This window comes from Nyctereutes procyonoides, unplaced genomic scaffold, assembly GCF_905146905.1.
Source record: "Nyctereutes procyonoides isolate TBG_1078 unplaced genomic scaffold, NYPRO_anot_genome, whole genome shotgun sequence".
Taxonomy (NCBI): domain Eukaryota; kingdom Metazoa; phylum Chordata; class Mammalia; order Carnivora; family Canidae; genus Nyctereutes; species Nyctereutes procyonoides.
In genome coordinates, this window is record NW_026575134.1 from 3,504,712 (window position 1) to 3,521,530 (window position 16,819).

Here is a 16,819-nt window from a genome sequence, read left to right on the forward strand (position 1 = left end):
GTTTGAGCTAAACCACATAAAACACCTACATGGCCTGATGCTAAAAAAGGAGCAGGAGATATCTGTACCTTATTGTCAATGGCTCCGTGAACCTCTCCTGTGAAGTGCTCATCACACTCATCTGTTCAGTGTCTGTCATCTGTTCCACTGTAAATTTCATGAAGGCAGGATTATATTTCCTCCAGCTCAATGCCCCAGGCACAGTACATTACTTGCCAGAGAGTTGGCACTGACATTTTTTAATAAATGAATCAATGATGCATAAATCCATATACATGTACACTCCATAGACACCATAATTTAGGCCTTTTGCCACTACATCTACTACATCTACAGGCTTTTTTTTTTTTTTTTTTTTTTGAGAGAGAGATAGAATGTAAGCACGGTGGAGAGGGTCAGAGGAAGAGAGAGAATCTCCAGCAGACTCCATGCTCAGTGCAGAGCCCAACATGGGGCTCAGTCTCATGACTGAGATCAAGACTTGACCTGAAATCTAGAGTCAGAGACACTCAACCGGCTGAACTATCCAGATGCCCCACATCTGCAGACTTTTTAAGCATAACTTGTTCAATATCAACTCCCCCCACTGCAAACAATTTATACACTATGCAAATTATGTTATTCTGTCTTCATGACCTGATTGCAAGAGCAGTATCAATATTTACACTCTTGAGAAAGTGAATTTTAGACTGAAATGTCAAATTAGTGCAAAATCCACTTAACCAGGATTTGCAATGCCTTGATCAATTATCTTGGCAACACTGGTTTTGTTTTTTTGTGTGTGTCAGCATCAATAACTTAACTATAATAGAAACAAAGATTGACCAAATAAATGGTGACTAATATGCTGGAATATATTTTAAAAATACACATTATGTGCATGGCAATTAGAAAAAATATTGTGAGAACAGAACAAAGAAGGGAAAAAGATAAATGTTAATGAGTTTGAGATAAATTCTTTGGTCCCTGCATGACTTTTCCTTATGATTGCCTCGCCTCGCCTATATGGATAAATTATTATTTTGGAGTGACTATCGATAGCAGACATAATGTCAGTCAATCAATTTGACTATTTGAGCCTTATAAAAAAGACCATGCTTTTCTAGAGACTCAGAAAAATAAAAAAGAGCTCATATAAGTTTAGTGTTTGGAAAAGAATGAATCAACAAGGCAAAGGACTGATTTAGAGGAAGAAGTAGGGGGCAATACTGTTGGAAAAAAAAAAAATCCCTAAACCAAGGCCAAGTTGAGTGAGATGATCTGCTCGGACTACACTTCATAAAAGCGGGATATTAAGTTTCACTCCAGAACTCCTTCTCCCCTAATTGCACGGAGCTGTAGAGATGAAAAGGGCTCTGAACATACCATACCACGATGGACACCGACTCTAAGTGTGACAATGAGACATGGCCTCTAATTGTAACCTAATCTGAGGTCAGAGGAAGGTTGTGCACCAGAAATTCTTTTACTTTTCTGAGCTGTTTTTCTAACCAAGCAATACTTAAAAAAACAACAACAACAACAACAACAACAAAAAGACAAAAAAAAACAAAAAAAGAACACTTAAATCCACCATAGTTAACATACAATGTTATATTAGTTTCAGGTGTACAGTATGATTCAACAATTCCATACTCAGTCTCATCATGGTAAGTGTGTTCTTAATCCCCTTCACCCATCCCTCCACCCATCCCCCTCTGGTAATTGTTAGTTTGTTCTCTATGGTTAAGAATCTCGTTTTTTGGTTTGTCTCTTTTATTTCTTTGTTCATTTGTTTAGTTTCTTAAATTCCACATATGAGTGAGATTATATGGTATTGATCTCTCTCTGAATGTCTTTTTTTTTTTTTACTTAGTATTATACCCACTAGAATCATCCATGTTGTTGCAAACAGCAAGATTTCATTCTTTTTATGGATGAATAATATTGTGGGATATTTATCCATTCATCTTTATTCATTTCGTTATCCATTCATCTATCTTCTTTATCCATTCATCTATCAGTGGACACTGGGACAGCTTCCATAATTTGGCTATTAGATAAATAATGCTGCAATCAACATAGGGGTGCATATATCCTTTTGAATTAGTGTTTTTTCATTCTTTGGGTAAATACCTATTAGCCCAATTACTGGACCATGTGGTAATTTTGTTTTTAACTTTTTGGGGACCTCTAAACTTGTTTTCCACAGTGAGTGTACCAGTTTGCATTCCTACCAATCCCGCATGAGGGTTCCTTTTCTTTCCAATCCTCTCCAACACTTGTTCCTTCTGTTTTTGATTTTAGCCGTTCTGACAGGTGTGAGGCAATATCCCACTGTGGTTTTGACTTCCAAGTCCCTGATAATGACTGATGTTAAGCATGTTTGCATGTGTCTGTTGGCCATCTGTCTATCTCCTTTAGAGAAATATCTGTTCATTTATATCTTCTGCCCCTGTCTAATTAGATTCTTTTTGTTTTTTGGGGGGGATGTTGAGTTGTGTAAGTTTTTTAATCTTTCAGCAGATAGGTCATTTGCAAATATTTTCTCCCATTCTCCTTGTCGTCTTTTTGTTTTGTTGATAGTTTCTTTCGCTGTACATTTTTTTTCTTTTTGCTTTTTTTTTTTAAATTGTATTTTTAAGTAATCTCTGTACCCAACATGGGACTTGAACTCACAACTCTGAGGTCAAGCTTCACATGCTCTATCAACTGAGCCAGGCAGGCATCCCCTTTTTCTTCTTCTTCCTCTTTTTTTTAAAGACACTTTTTATTTTGATGTAGTACTAATAGTTGATTTTTGCCTTTATTTCCCTTTCCTTATGAGATATATCTACACAAATGTTACTAAGGCCAATATCACAGAAATTACTACCTGTAAACTTTTCTAGAAAGTTTATGGTTTCAGGTCTGACATTCAGGTCCTTAATCCATTTTGAATTTATTTTTGTGTATGGCATAAGAAAGCGGTCCAGTTTCATTCATTTGCTTGTGGCTATTCCATTTTCCCAACACTGTTTGTTGAAGAGAATGTCCTTTTCCTATTGCATATTCTTGCCTCTGTTTATGAAGATTAATTGACTCTAAAATGGTGTATTTCTGTGATAGTACCATACTGTTTTGATCACCACAGCTTTGTAATATAACTTGAAGTCTGGAATTGTGATGACTCCAGCTTTGCTTTGCTTTTACAAGATTATCTTGGATATATGGGGCCATTTATGGTCCTACACAAATTTTAGAATTGTTTATTCTAGCTCTGTGAAAAATACTGTTAGTATTTCGATAGGGATAGGATTAAATCTATAGATTACCTTGGGTAGTATGGACATTTTAACAGCATTTCTTCTTCCAGAGTCATGAGCATGAAATATCTTTCCATTTGTTTATGTTGCCTTTAACTTTTTCATCAGTATTTTACACTTTTCAGAGTATAGGTCCTTCACCACTTGGTTAAATTTATTCCTGAGTAGTTTACTATTTTCGGTGGATGGTAAATGGGGTTGCTTTCTTAATTTCTCTTTCTGATGCTTCATTATTAGTGTAAATAAATGCTACAGATTTCTGTACATTGATTTTGTATGCTGCGACCTTACTGAAATCATTTATCAATCCTAGAGTATTTTTTTTTGTGGAGTCTTTAGGGTTTCCTTTTTTCTTTTTTTTTTTTTTCTTTAGGGTTTTCTACATAGAATATCATGTCATCTGCAAATAGTGAAGGTTTTGCTTCTTCACTACCAATCTGGATGCATTTTATTCCTTTTTATTGTCTGATTGCTGAGGCTAGGACTTCCAGTACTACCTTGAATGAAAGTGATGAGAGTGGACATCTTGTCTTGTTCCTGACCTTAGGGGAAAAGCTCTGTTTTCCCCCATTGGTTATGATTTTGGCTGTGGATTTTTCATATAAGGCCTTTACTATGCTGAGGTATGTTTCTAAAACCTACTTTGCTGAGAGGTTGTTATTATTATTATTATTTTTATCGTGAATGGATGTTGTACTTTGTCAAATGCTTTTCCTGCCTCTATTGAAAATATTGCATGATTTTTATCCTTTCTCTTGTTTATATAATGTATCACATTGATTGGTTTGCAAATATTGAACCATACTTCCATCCTGAGAATACATCCCACTTGATTGTGATGAATGTTTTTTTAAATGTGTTGTCGGATTTGGTTTGTTAATACTTTGTTGAGGATGGATTGCTGCATCATAGGTATTGGCTTGTAGTTGTTTTTTTCTGTAATGTCTTTATCTGGTTTTGGTGTCAGGGTGATACAAGCTTCATAGAATGAATTTGGAAGCTTTCCTTTCTGTTCTATTTTTTGGAATACTTTGATAAAAATAGGTATTAACTCTCCTTTAAATGAAGCAGGCTCCATGCAGGAGCCCGATGTGGGACTCAATCCCGGAACTCTGGGATCACATCCTGAGCCGAATGCAGACGCTCAAACACTGAGTCACCCAGGCATCCCCACTTTTTGCCATTTTAATGTCTATGTGTCTTGTGTGGACCTCCATGGGTTGATGTTGCTGGAGACTCTCTGTACCTTCTAAATGTGCATGTCTGTTTCCTTCCCCAGATTTGGGGAGTTTTCAGATATTATTTCTTCAAATAAAATTTCTGCCTTGTTCTCTTTCTCTTCTCCTTCCCAGATCTCTATATCATGAAGGTTATTATACTTGATAGAGACATCAAAGTCCTAAAGTCTGTTTACATTTTGTATTTTTTTCTTTTATCTGCTCATTTTGACTGTTTCCCATTATTCTGTCCTCTAGGTCTCTGATCTTCTTTGTTCCTTCTACTTTACTATTCATTCCCTCTAGTGTATTTTTAATTCTATTTATTGAGTTCATCTCTGATTGGTTCTTTCATATATTTCCCATATCTTTCTAAAGGGTCTCATTGATGTCCTTCACTTTCTTCCAACCCAGTGAGTATCTTTATGATCATTACTATAAATTCTCTATCAGGCAGATTACATATCTCCATTTCACTTAGGCCTTTTCTGAGACTTTGTCTTTTTCTTTCATCTGGAATATATTCCTCTGTGTCCTCATTTTATCTAACTCCCTGTGTCTGTTTCTCTGTATTAGGAAAGTCAGCTATGGGATCCCTGGGTGGCGCAGTGGTTTGGCGCCTGCCTTTGGCCCAGGGCACGATCCTGGAGACCCGGGATCGAATCCCACATTGGGCTCCCAGTGCATGGAGCCTGCTTCTCCCTCTGCCTGTGTCTCTGCCTCTCTCTCTCTCTCTCTGTGACTATCATAAATAATAAAATAAAAATTAAAAAAAAAAGAAAAGTTTTAAAAAAATAAAAGGAAATTCAGCTATATTTCCTGCACTGGAAAGCAGTGACTTTATGAAGAAGAGGTCCTGTAGTGCCCTATAGTACAGCATCCCCTGTTCAACAGAACCTGGCATTTTGGGGGTATCTACCATGTGTGATGAATGTGACCCACGATCATGGCCGAGATACTATTTCCTTTAGTCCAGTCACCTGCAATGGCTCTCTTTGCCAGTTGTTGACAGTGTTTTGCTCCCGTGTTGTTAGTGGGCCAGTGTGAGCCTACCTTGGGTCTGAATTCAGTTAGACCAGGTATTGGCCAGAAATACAGTAGCACCAAACTACAAGATGCTTCCCTTGCTTTGTCCCCTGAAAAACTTTTATTGGTGAGTGTGGCCTATAGTTAGACCAGCTGTCTACTCCCAAACCACTGCTGGAGCTACAGTCTAACTGCTGTGTGTGGCTATCTTTCCCTCTCCCTGGGGTGGGCATCATTCTGGAGTGACGCTGGCCCCTGTTGGAGTTGCTTGCACACTGCCAGACTTTTGGCCCTGTTTTGGATAGGCTCTACCCCAAGAGTGTAGTGGAGGGGGTGGATTCACAGAAATTTGTGGGGTGCAAGATGTCAGCAAGATTCACAGTGATTGCATTGGGGAGGAGACCTGGAGTCTATTGGAAGGGATGTGTCTGTAGGGGATCAAGTGGGCGGGATGCATTGTTAACAAGCTAGATGTGCATCAGCACAAGGTATGTGCTTGGGCTGGGGGCCAGGGGAGCGGAATGGCTCTGGCCAGCCCCTTTGTTTCTGGAGAAGTTCTTCAGTGATCCCAGACCCTCCAGCGTGTGTTCTGAGATCAGTACTTGAATCTGTCTCTTATATGTACTCGGTGTGATTTTCAAACTCCTGCTTGTATGCTGTATTTCCACGGTGCTGTTCTTTGTGCTGTGTCTTTAAGGGAGGAGACTCAGTTTCCTCTCACTCTTCCAGCTCTCCCAAGCCCAGCCCACTGATTTTTTCAATGTTTTAGGTTTTAAGTCCAACTTGTTGTAAGAACTCATGAAAGTCAGCCTCTCTGGTTTTCAAAGGCACATGTTATAGGGACTTGTCTTCTCCACGCGGGCTCCCTGGTGTGTGAGTCTGTTTCTCTTGCTCCATGCCTGTGGTATCCCTCGTTTCCTTGGACAGCCTCACATGGGTCCATTTTGCTCCCCATTGCATCTCTATCCTTCCTGCTATCTTTGATGAGGCCTCATCTCTGCATTTAGTTGTGAGGTTGTTCTGCTAGTTTTCTGGCTGTTTTTTTAATATTTACACTGATGTGGTCATTATCTAGTTGTATCCACTGGAAGAGGTGAGCTTAGAGTCCTCCCACTCCATCATCCTCCCTGGAAGTTGCTCAAACAATATTTTTAATGAAAATGCTTAGAAAAAAAGAAGACATTATAAAATAAAATCAATGGCGATTTTATAGCAGCTTACAGATAATCATATTAACATGACACTTTTTAAAAGTTTAGTAATCAAAATGTTTAAATTAAAGCCAATGACTCACAAAATGACCACCATTTCAGTATTAAATTATATCACTACTATATTTATCAGAGATCGGACCTAGGGAAGTGCAATAGTCATCAAGGACTTACAAATGCTCACAAACATGATTTTTTTTAAATGGATTTTCAACTTTTTGTGATAAGGTGCACTTCTTGTGCACTTTGTGCACTTTTTGTGAGTTTAGTTTATGCGGACTTTCCCAGCTCCTCTTTTCTCTAAATTACCATTATCCAAAACAAATATAAAGCAAGGTATAAAGAAACAACGATGCTAATTTTAATCATATATTTTAATTCAGTATGTCTAAAATATTGTCATTTTAACATGCAATCAATATAAAATTCTTTTTATAAAAATTAAAAATTTTTGTTCTTAATCTTGAAATCTGGTGCTCATTTTACAGTTGTAACTGCAAATATCAGTTTGAATAACTACATTTCAATTGCTCAAAAACCTCATATAGGTAGTGGTTATCCTATTGGACAGTGCAGTTACTCGTATCATTTTATATGTTTGGTACAACTGTGTCCTTATAGTATTTACCATCTGGACCTATTAACCAGCCCCTTCTTTGTTCACTGCTTTAGCAGCTAAGTTTTGGAGACTGAAAAATAGTCTATTTCTAATTACAATGACTCAGAAGTAAAAGATCATATGCTTTTTGATAACATGAATCTGGACATATTCATCAATGTCCAGAAAATGAATTTCTTTTTTTATTGTTGTTATGCATCACATAGATATTGTCATATAGATAAAGCCATCATATTTTATCAGAAATGCAACATGGTAAAGAAACATAAGTGTAATAAAGCTTAGAATAAAGTCAGGAGTTATAAATTGTTGATATGTTGTCCTTTTCATACTGGCACTGCAGCCCCTGGCAAGTTTACCACTGAGGTTAAATGCGTAAAATTAAAAAAAAAAAAAAAAAGGTATACTTCAAGTGTATGATTCAGAGAGTTGTGAAAAACAAGTGAATGCAGTGTTTATTTATGTTTTTTTTTGTGATGAGCATGTAAATAATGAATATTTTCAACTTTATTATTTTAAAACAAGAGTTTGACTATGTAACATTCATCATTAGTTTATAAAGCTCAGTTTTTAGACACTTATTTACTGTTATTCCAAACATTTGATATCCTTAGAATTTATGAGAACACAACTTATAAAAATGAGAATGCAATCTAGTAATGATCTTTGGCTAATAGTGGTCTTTGTTTACAAAACTGTCTTCAGAGGACAATACTATAAATTATATAAACAGTATTTTTATTTTGAAATTCAAGAACTTCATAAATTAATTTTTCTTATAAATTTTGCTTCATGCGGTCTTGAATTAAAATATCTAGAGCTAGACATAAAAATACAAAAGAGATAAACTAGGTAAACATATCATTGCAAATCTCACGAGCCAACATATTACTGCACTTGCAAAAAACTTGGATTACAGAATTATCTATGGGTATCAGAGTCTCATGATGAAGATTCAAGAATTAATGTGAATTTTCTCTTCTATTTTTAGTGCACTGCAGTCTTACTAAGCTTGGTTTTGAATTAAGCCACTTTATTCTTTCAGGTCCCAAAGTTTTCTGTTGTGATAGCAACCTTCAGCATACTAACAGGGACCTGGGCCCACTTCAACATATTTCCTGTTTTCTAAATGCTTCTCAGATGTACTCACTCTTAACATGGGCCTGTTTCTTCACTAGTGGATCATTCGGAATCACCCATCTGGTGCCCTTCAACGCCACTACCAGGCCAAAACCTGCCTCGCTTGTACGGGGCTTGTGGAGCCTCATTCCTGCTGGGAGGAAATGAGGATCTTAGACCCATTTGTATTCTGCTTCTGCACCTGTAGAAAGCTGTCTCTGGCCCTGTGGTGAATAACATTCCAATACTCTTGGGAATGAGTGGTTTCCAGGGAAGAGGAACTTCTGATGCTAAAACTGGTAAAGCTTTGAGCAAAGAGGGATAGCTGGTCACCCTATTTTGGTCCCCAGAAGGGATAGAGCTCTTAAGTTTATTTTTTATTGTTATTGATGACTGTTTGCTTCTCTGTCACAGCATTTTTTTTTGCCCAGGGAAAAGCTCATTGACAGAAATGGTGTCTTGAGGGAAGGGTGGGTTTAAAAATGATGTCACACAATAGCCATGACTCTATCATATATTTTTCTCTCCTTTGAGCCATTGACCCTGTTCTTGAGTCCAACCAGCTCTTGTTGCAGGGTACAAGCAACCCCAATCCTAATAAAATGTAGTATAAAGCATAAAGATATCTAGTCAGCCTGAAGACCACAAGTAGGCTGACTTGATATTGGTTCAGAGGTGTAACGATATCTTAATCCCTGCTCCATTTTTGGCCAGTGGTCATTTCATTTCCTCTTTTGGTAACAATTTGACCACCTAGGTTTTGTTTCACCAGCCAACTTTATTGAAAACATCAATGAGACTGTGCAGATAATGATCTTCTTACAGGACGCTATCATTTTAGGGAGAGATGACCCTGCCCATGATCCCTCTTACAAACCTCTTAGTTTATCTTCTTGGCCAGAACTCAATCTGTCCCAGTGGCTCAGTAGCAAAGGGACAAAGACAACATGAGTGGGTTTGAACAGGATTTCTCAAGTTATGTCCCATCGTCACTCCTCCCAAGGAGACTTTTTAGACATTTTTTTTTGGACATTTTTTTTCTAATCACTCCTACTATGAAATTTTAACATTAATGTCCACTTATCTACTGTGTGTATCTGTACTTTATGAATAAAAAATAAAAATGATAACATGTATGCATGTATGTATGTATGTATGCATTTTGGTTCCTTAAGAATCAAGCGTCATCCCCTTGAGATTGATGTTACCTTACTGTGAGCATCCATCACAGTCCATTCTGTGTGTCTGGGTACATTATGGCAACAGTTAGCAAGTTAACAGAACAGTCAGCAAGGAAGAACAGGCCCTAGAGTAGCTCCAAGTTGTGTCCTCCCACTCACATATTTGGGGTCACTCCTCCACATTTGTTGCATTTTCACTAATAAACTTTATTGCTTAAGTAATACCAATGTCCTAAATGTATATAATGCCGAGTTATAAAATGCTAAGTCTTCAATAAGTGCTGGAAGTATGGAGGGGAACTGAGAAAATGAAGTAATACTATCTAGTGAACAGTTCGACAGGACATATTCAAATACAGAACAGAACCATGCACGGCCACGCTTTCTTGCAGTAGTTGGCTCAATGTAATACAAGTTTTCTTTTGCATACATAGCATATTATGTAGTAGGACAGAAAGTGGGTTTGGTGGCAGATCTGGGTTAAAACAGGAATACAAATAATTAAGTACTGGAGTTATTAGAGCATTAAATGAGACTGTCCACATTACCTGTTTTCTTTGGTTTTTAAACTTCCTTTTGGTAAATTGTTAAAGCTGGTGCAGACCTAAAGAATCATTAACAGTTTTTTGAATTTTCAGACTCCTTCATTTTCTTCCTGTGTACCTTACTCAGTTAGTGGTTTGATCATATTAGAGAATCAACAAATCAATAAGTACTAGATCCATTGAATAGAAAGTTGCTGTGATTACCAGAAATAGGAACATGTAACCAGTGAGAATAATCCTTAATTTAACCTTTGCTTTAACCTTTAAATATATAAAACCTTAGTAATTTTGTTTATTTTTCTTGTCCAACTTACTTAGAAATGCGTCATATTTAAGAGAAAAGAATCATTAAAAATACCTTGCCCGAGTGTCCAGTTATATAAATGTATTTTTCCTAATCAAAAGAAAAAAAATGTTTTTTTTCCTGATTACATTATATTTTATATTCTTTGTTTTGCTTGTAAAGCTTTTGAGTGAACTTAAGAGTTTGTGGGAATCAGGGATCCCTGGGTGGCGCAGCGGTTTAGCGCCTGCCTTTGGCCCAGGGCGCGATCCTGGAGACCCGGGATCGAATCCCACGTCGGGCTCCCGGTGCATGGAGCCTGCTTCTCCCTCTGCCTGTGTCTCTGCCTCTCTCTCTCTCTGTGACTATCATAAATAAATAAATTAAAAAAAAAAAGAGTTTGTGGGAATCAGTTCATTAATCAACAATTATCACCAAGCTCTCCAGCTACTAAGTTGCGTAGGGCCCAGGGTTTCATGGGATCACTGGCTACTATTAGTAGTGAGAATGTCAGTGAGGGCTACAGGGAGGGAAGGACAAAGTCGGAGCCATAAAACACTTCAGACACGAGAGACAGATTGGTTGGGGTTTCTGTGTGTTTGGTGCAGAGAAAGGGGAGAGTCTGGAAGGAGACCGGAATGAATTTCACTTGGTGTCTATGCTCTGCCTCCATCACGGCCAGACAGGTCGATTTCTACCAGAATCAGTACTTCCCTCCTTCTTCATTGAGGCTGAGAACAGATTGGACGAAGCAAAAGGACATTGGGCAACATGGCACTAAGTGCCCGGTGCAAATTCACCCACTGCCCTTCACCTTTCCTCGTTCCGCTTTCACTCCACCATGAGCAAGGCTTTCCCTGTAAGTGATCAAATCATTTTTCCCCAAAAATATTCAACCCCTAATGTCTCCTCTTTCCCTGTCAAATAAGCTTGCCCTTAAGGTTCTTTGAAACTTTAAATGTTTGTAGATGTAAAGGAAAATTGGATTCAGGCATCACTAATGCTTCTTGGCACTTTCCAACTGAAGAGTCCTAGTAGGTGAGATGCCAGGGTCTGTCTGGAACTTCGTATTTTCCCCTCTGTGCCTAGAGGACGAGAATGTTCAGCTGTATATTTTAAGAGATTTGCTTTATCTCGAATCTGCAGACACTCATCACCATATGCAGGAGCTTGAAAAATAATCATATTCAAAAGTAGTGGAGCATCCCACATCATGCTGCCAAACAGAGATTAGAAGGAAACCTTACAGGCTTATTGGAATATCCAGATTTCGACTCACTAAAGGCCAGATATCAAACATCCTCTACACTGTTCACATCAAATATATATATATATATATACATATATTTGCCCAAATATTAAATATAAACTAAAATATAAATTTAAGTAAAAATAAAAATACAAAACTGTTCGTAAAAATGCTGAAAACCTATCCTGCCCATTGGATATTTCCATCTTGAACTCACTTCTGTACGTCTTCCCATATCATGCAGCTCACCTGCCTGGTGGAGAATTGTGCAAAATTCTGATCTACAAGTGTGGGATTGAGCTTTTGCTACTGCTGTGCTGGTAAGTGCTTTTTCTTCTCATCAGAAGCTAAAAGTAATATCCTGGTAAAATATCCTGAGCACTACTGCATTATGTTTGAATTACTGAAGATTAACTTTTTTTTTCCCTTTCAGTTTGAGATAGCTATATGATAACAGCTTAATGCCAAGAAAGTAGATATCAAAATATAAAGTCATTAGAATTCGAGTTAAAAGAGATTGAGTATTCATCAAGGCCCGTGTCTTCATTTTATAGATGAGAAATAGGAGATAAAGTGTTTCGTGATTTATCCAACAAGGACCTAATAGTAAATCATTATTAGAGCACAATACCACCCTTAGGCAAGTTTTCATTTAAATTATATAGATCTATGACTATTATCTATAACAATATATCTATTTTGATAATACATGCATATATATTTATATATATTTATATATGTATGTATTCACATGTATTTATAATAAATACAGATATATTTATCTATAGATAAACAGATGGAGACAGAGACAGAGAAAGAATGAACTGAAAATTGTGATTTGTGGGTGGCCCTGGTGGCTCAGTGGTTTAAGCGCCACCTTCAGCCCAGGGCCTGATCTTGGAGACCCCGGATCGAGTCCCACGTCGGGCTCCCTGCATGGAGCCTGCTTCTCCCTCTGCCTGTGTCTCTGCCTCTCTCTCTGTATGTGTGTCTCTCATTAATAAATAAATAAAATCTTTTTTTAAAAAAAATAAAATTGTGATTTGTTGGAGTGTGATTTTTTTTTTTTATCTTGCTGGCAGTAGAACTCAGAAGAAAAAAGATCAGAAAAGAAAAGCCACATTAAACATATGTCATAGCTCATTTGAAAAATGAATGATACAGAGCAGTAGAAAAGATGAGGCTGTTATTGAACATCAGATGAGTGCTGGGCAACTTAGAGCCCAGGCTCCATTTCAGTTGCACTAAATACATAGCACCACATGCATTATATGTCTGTAAACATATTGGCAGTTCAATGACCCTAAGAAAGACGACTCTCTATGGCAGTTCTTTCTGACCCCAAAGTCCCTGTTCTTCCAACTACAATGTGCTACCTCTAAAAGGAATTCCAAACCTTGGATTGATTCCCCATTGCCACCCTCAGTTCTACTTTGTAAAGTTCAGTTGCCTTGCTGTCGTTTTGCTACTGGTTTACAAACACTGTGGAACCTGCACCCACAGATTCAACCATAATATCACTATGTGCATTTGGAGTTGGACTTGGACTCAGTATATTGGGGCCTTGACCAAAGGGATTAACAGCCTGTTCTATGGCCTTTCCTGCAGCCTGGGGACCCCGGAGGTTTGGTCCCTGGGTGGAATCATCCCGGCAACATCCTCAAAGAATCGTGAGGATTATTGTATTCCAGATACAGACAAGTAGAAACCCAACCAAAGCCCTAGCAGCAGCAGCAGCAGCCCAAGTGCCTACACTTCACTGTTGAGGCATTTCGTCCAGGAGAGAGTCACTGGAACAGCACGTTGAAGCTATACTGGGGGATGGGACCTAAGCACCCCAAGGGCTATGTGAGGAAGAGGTCTGACAAGCAAAGGCTCCCCAGACCTGCAACTTCCCCAACCCAGTGGCTCATACTCAATGTCTGCATCATCTCTCAGGACCACACTTTGTCCCAACACAAATGATAGAGATCCCAGAAATGGGTCACACGATTTCCGCTGTGCAATTGCTGAGTATGCTGTGCTACGATCTGCTAAATATTGTTTCATAAAGCTATGTAAATTGAAGGCTGCACAAAGCCTCTTCTGTTTTAGGAGTTTTATTTCAACCAGAACCTCGGACCATGACACTGGCTGACCAGAGTCCTCATTGCAGGATGAATTCAGAGTTTACACTGGGAAACCTAAACATGTACAGTTCTCAGAATACAGCACGTCCCTGGGGGACATGTGAGTTTTTGTGAATATGTGTGCATCTGGCCTTCCCCCTGGGAGGTCTGCAGGGTGCAACCAATCAGTCCTTGTCACTGCTCTGCCCTTGGGTTTTTCAACCTCCCCCCCCCAACACACACACACACACACACACACACACACACATACTTCAATTGCTGCCACCTTTCAGATTATTTCAGCACATGTCTCTGTGCCTCTCACTTCCCTGACCTCTCCATCTTCAATAACTTTTTTCTCATCTTACTCCACTACAGTATGAGTATTTCCATTACCTCAGAAACTGTACCGACACTGAAGTCATTATTTCAAACAAATTATGACTCAGCACAGCACACTTGTTTAGGCACACAGAAGAAGACCCGCAAGGCATCCGCTGTCCCTCTCTTTCTTTATCTGCCAACTTATTCATTTCTGTGTTCTGAATATTTGTATCCATCCCAAATACATATGTTGACACAACAACCCCCAGTGTGATGGAGCTAGGAGGTGGGACCTTGGGAGATGTTTGGGTCATAACATAGAGCCCTCATGGAGGGACTAGTGTCTTTGTACAAGATACCCCAGAGATCTTGCTTGTCCCTTCCTTCCACCATGTGAGGACACAGCAATAAGTCACTGGCTGCAAATCAAAAAGTGGGCCTACACTGAAATGCAACCATGCTACAGCCTTGATCGGCCTCCAAAACTGTGAGAAATTAATTTCTGTGGTTAAGACACCCGGTCTATGGTATTTGGCTTTGGCAGCCAAAGTGAAGATACCCATGCTTTACAATCCATTAATTTTATCAGGTGAGATTGCATAGTTCCTCTTTATAGCCATTGTCTTGAAAAATCTCTCAGGTTTTCTGCCCCTGTGTACTATCAGACACTTCCTTTTGCTCTTCCTAAACTAGGAACTGAATGAGGAAAATTACACTCATATACTTTTGATTCTTTCTTGTAAATGCATTTGTTTATTCATGAACAAATGTTTTAGGCACAGGAAATGGAGCAGAGAATAGGAACAATTCAAAAATCCTCCTTGAAGTCCCTTCCAGTATTTATTTTCCTCTTCCTAATTTTCCCCTTCCTCTTCCTAAGTTTTGCCTATTTTCAACTTTATCTAACTGGAATCATAAAAATATACTATTTTGCAACTGGCTTCTTTTGCAGTGTTGTGCTTGTGAAGTTCATTTATATTGTCACAAATAGTTGCTCTTTATTCATTCCCATAGCTCAATAGTATTTCTCTATAAAAATAACACGTTTTATTTAATAACTCTACTCTTATTGAACATTTAACTCATTTCTAGCTTTTGGCCCTTATGCAAGTGCTGCTATATCCATTTTTCTATACATATTTTAGTTAAGTCCATGGGCTTTATTCATAGGAGAGGAATTCTGTGTTATAGTTTTTGAGTATTTTCAGTTTTAGTAGATTCTGCTTTGTTTTTTGAAAGCCAATTTGTATCTATAAAGTTCCTTCCTACAACTCCACCCATGTGTTTCATCAGTGGTTAGTTATTATGGAGGCTGCAATCATATCAAATGAATGACATGTCAGTAACAATAACAAAGCATGCCATTTGTATGAATATTCACTTTCAATATAGGTAGGCACTTTTGATGTAACATCAGTGAAAGTTCTCCTTATGTGCACTTCTTTTTGTTAACATGTTCCCATTTGATTGAAGTATAAACATAATTTACTTTTGGAAGCAGCCTTAAAGAACAACAGCGTTGCAAACACTGAAGCATGAAAACCAGCAGCCTATCATCCACATGTGAGCCAGAACAGCTTTGGATTTCCCCTAAAAGCTCCATTCCGCAAGAACTGCTAATATCTGACCTATCCAGAGTTCCCAAGAATCATCCTCAAAGGCCTTGTCTTTATTTGACATGGTGCAGAATGTACTCACCACAAAGAGGTGTTTGTTTGGGGGAAAAACGGCAGCAATTGATTTACAGTGCAGATATCTGAGGCAACAATAATGGTTAGGGCTAGAAAGAAGTTAGGCAAAACTAACTAACTAACTAACAACTAACTAACTAAATAAATAAATAAATAAATGGTTCAATAGAAAATGAGATGTCCATAGGAGCCTTTGAAAAACTGAGACATATTCCTGCAAACCTGGAAGACCACATATATGTTCAGAGCTATATGTATTTTCAAAAAAAAAAAAAAAAAAAAAAAAAGCCAAGAAGGGTTAAATGTCTCATCACTGCCTGACCTTGAGGATCTGTGCAAGGAATACTTAAGTAGGAGCTAAAGCAGTGCTGTACACTGTTGCCTAAAGCACTGACCAGATGCCTGTCCTGTTACCAGCTGTGGTACTATAATCCAATTCTGACACTACCACCCAGAGTTAACATCAATCTACTGGTTTAAGGGAATGGTTCCCAAGAAGACAGCCTCCACTTCACACATCAGCCCCAAATGTGGTCTCCAGGCCACCTGTACCACTTAATTATTGTCTACAAATCCAGGGTGTTCCCTTGACAATCTTCCCTCAGTTTTGATAATTCACTAGTACAGCTCACAGGACTCAAGAACATGCTATAATTATGATCACAGTTTTAATATAAAGGATACAAATAAGGAACAGCCAAATGAAGAGATGCATAGAATGAAACCTGGAATAGTCACAAAATGTAATTTCTATGTCCTCTCCATCTGGAATGGGGGTGTGTTGCACTCCCAGTATATGTTCACTAAGTTAGGAAGCTTTGCTAAGCTTCTGCGTCCAGAAAGTTTATTGGAGTTTCATTATGTGGCATGATTCATTGGACATGTGATTGAACTCAATCTGTGGCCCTCCCTTCACTCACTGGAAATCAGACTTGCTCAGAGCCCCCTCTTCTCCTCAAATA